Source organism: Cucumis melo, chromosome 2 (genome assembly GCF_025177605.1).
Source record: "Cucumis melo cultivar AY chromosome 2, USDA_Cmelo_AY_1.0, whole genome shotgun sequence".
Classification (NCBI taxonomy): Eukaryota; Viridiplantae; Streptophyta; class Magnoliopsida; order Cucurbitales; family Cucurbitaceae; genus Cucumis; species Cucumis melo.
In genome coordinates, this window is record NC_066858.1 from 9,520,787 (window position 1) to 9,524,515 (window position 3,729).

Here is a 3,729-nt window from a genome sequence, read left to right on the forward strand (position 1 = left end):
AAAAAAAAAAACAACAAATTTCAAATCTCAACAACTTCAATTGAATAACAAATTAAATTATTAATAAATAAATAATAATTTCTCGATATAAATTATTAATAAATATATAATAAACTACGATTTGATTAAGAAAAATACCCAATTTTAAAAATACAATAAATTTCAAACTCCAACAACTTCAATTGAATTATAAATTAAATTATTAAGAAATAAATAATAAATTTTGGATATAAATTATTAATAAATAAATAATAAACTACGATTTGATTAAAAAAAACTCAAATTCACAAAATACAACAAAATTCAAATTCCAACAATAACAAATTATCCTTAAATTTATAAGATAATTTTTTTCCATATTTTAAAATTAAGAATTCAATAACATAAAGGGAAACTAACACAAATATTTACGGTTCGTATAACAAAGCCCATAAATTAGCCATTTTCTAAATATTCCAAGTTTGCCCTTCCATCTTTCTTTTGCGGTTCGTCTTCCTTCTCATATTTCTTTCATCGTCTTCCTTCTCCTATTTCTTTCATCGTCTTCCTCCTGCGATTTCGTCTTTCTTCATTTCTTTTCTTTTTTTTTTCCTGCAATTTCTTTCCATCTTCTTTCTTATTTTTCAATTCTTTATTTACGTCGTTTAATCTTTCCATCGTTTTTCTTCTCCTCTTCCTTTTTTCTCGCTTTTCCATCATCTTTCTACTTTTCTTCTTCTTCCATTTCTTTCTATCGTCTTTCTTTCTTTTTTTTTTACGGTACAAAAAATAACAAAATCTAAAATATCGTGTATAAAGAATCTTGTAAAAAAATCTTTTAGATTGGAGTAGCCAAATATAAACGATCGTGTAAAAAATATAAAAGATTATGTATAAAAAATCTTTAAAAAAATCATTTAGATTGGGGTAGCCAAATGTAAACGATCGTTTAAAAATGTAAACGATCGTGTAAAAAGAATAAAAGATCGTGTATAAAGAATCTTGAAAAAAATCATTTGGATTGAAGTAGCCAAATGTAAACGATCGTATAAAAAAAGTAAACGATCGTGTAAATAAATCTAAACGATCGTGTACCAAAAGAATTTAAAAAAATCGTATTCCAAATTTTGGAAAAAAAATCAGGACCCAAATCTAAACGATCGTGTAACCAAATTAAACGATGAAATTGAAAAGATAAATTGTAGCCATATTTAAACGATTGCGTATAAATTGTAGTCGTATCTAAACGATCGCGTATCAACCAATAACCAAATCTAAACAATCGCAAATATATTACGCGCGCGTTATTGACAGCGTGGTTGACGGGACATTTTTGGTATTTCACACGGTGGGCCTCTGGACTTTTTCCATTTTTGGAATTGTTCTATAGAGTTTAAATATTTTGCTGCTTTTTTATATTTTTTAAAAGACCCCTAACATATATTTTTTTTTCTAGAAAAAATATGCACTTTTACTTTACATTTTAAAAAGGTAAATTTTCATAAATATAACAAACTGCTAAAATATTTACGGCTCATGTAACAAAACCCATAACGATTTTTTTCTATTGTCTTTCTTCCTTTCCTCTTCTTTTTTTTTTTCTGCTGCGATTCCTTTCTATCGTCTTTCTTCTTTTCCTCTTTTTTTTTTACGTCGTTTAGATTTAGGTAACCAAATCTAATTTCTTTCTATCGTCTATCTTCTTTTTTTTTCCTGCTATTTTTTTCCATCGTCTTTCTTCTTTTCCTCTTGTTTTTATGTTGTTTAGATTAGGTAACCAAATGTAAAAGATCGTGTATAAAGAATCTTAAAAAAAATCGTTTAGATTGAAGTAGCCAAATTTAAACGATCGTGTAAAGAAAATAAACGATCATTTACCAAAAGAATTTAAAAAAATCGTTTAGCCAAATGTAAACGATCGTGTACCAAAGGATATTGAAAAAATAAACGATTGTGTAAACAAATCTAAACGATTGTGTTCCAAAAGAATCTTAAAAAATTTCGTTTAGCCATATCTAAACGACCAAATCTAAACAATCTTGTAACCACCTCTAAACGATTGTGTAACCAAATTAAACGATAGAAGTAAAAAAATAAATCGTAATTCAAACGATCATGTACCAAAAATATTACGCGCGTTGTTGATGGGAAATTTTTGGTATTTTCCGTTGTGGGTCTGTGGGCTTTTTCCGTTTTCCAAACTGTTCTATACGCTGTAAATATTTTGCCACTTTATTATATTTTTTAAAAGACCCCTTTAAAAAACACACATAAATACTTGGTCAATTAACAAAAAAAATCCTTATCATCTAAAAATTAAACCATCTTGTAAATTTGTTTACAATTCTAATATAATTAAGTAAATACTTTGTATTTGTTGAGATTGAAAAATAAATTTCAATGCGTAAGATAGAATGAAAAAATTAGTGTATTAACAAAAGTAAAACTTTAAGCATGCTTAAATTTTAAAGAATTTAAGAAAATTTTATCATTCTAAAAATGAAAAATGTGAATTTAAACTACCTTGTATTTTCTCTTTAATTCACTGCGTAGAATCATTAAATACTCTGGGTACTAGGTAGTTCATTATTCAAATACGTTGTACTTCCAGCAGCACTAGCCGATATAAAGTCAACCCAACTTGATGATTCTAGTAAACTATAACAAATGAGGTTCGAATTGTTGCAGACATCCCAATAAACTGTCAAACGAGATAGAGATAGATTGGAGGATGGAAAAAGTTTACCTTGAATACATTCAAAAAATTGTTGAAATTATGAAGATGCAAATGGAACATACACCTCAACAATACAATAATCATGATACTGGGAAGTTTCGATACATCTACCATAAAAAATAATTTTTGCTCGTCGTAAAGCCATAACAAAAACTTTACAATTCTATTATTGCTTTCAGTTGTATAACATACACAACTTTTTAAGATGATAAAAGATGTACCAGATAAAATATAATTAACATACAAATCATGTTAAACAAATATGATATAGTCTAAAAATTAGTTTAATACAACATTAAAATAATATAAATGAATAATATAAATATAAATATTTCAAAATCTTATTAAAAATGCATATTTTCGAAAAGTTATTAAAAAGACATTTTTTTAAAAGTCTAACTAAAAAAGATATTAACAATTTCTTAAATATACATTTTCGAAACTTAGTAAATAAATACATAAAAATTTATTAAAGATAGATATAATTAATTTAATACAACTTTAAAATAATAGAAAGGAATAAGATAAACAAACATATTTTGAAATCTTATTAAAACTACATATTTTCGAAACCTAACTAAAAAGATATTATGAATTACTTAAATATATATTTTTCAAATCTTACTAAATAAACCGATAAAGATTTTTTTAAAGATGGAGATTCTTAGGATATAGTCTATTAGTTACATGACCCCACTTCTTTTATTTGTTTTAATTAATTTAATTTGGTTGTTGAGATTGTTTTGATGTTTGTTATGATATTCCGAGAACTAACGTGTGACGATACAACATTCTGAACATAAGAGATCGATCAGCTATTCAAGGATGTTTGAGGTTGGGATTGCAACCGGTCATTGATTAAGGGGAAGTAATCCTATTAATGATATGATTTTGTACAATATAGTTCTGATTCTTGAATCAGTCCATGGTCAGCACGTTGGTTCATGTTTAGACTGTTGTACCCTAAGTCATAATATTGTAATGATCAATTACTGCACAGGTAATATAATCTC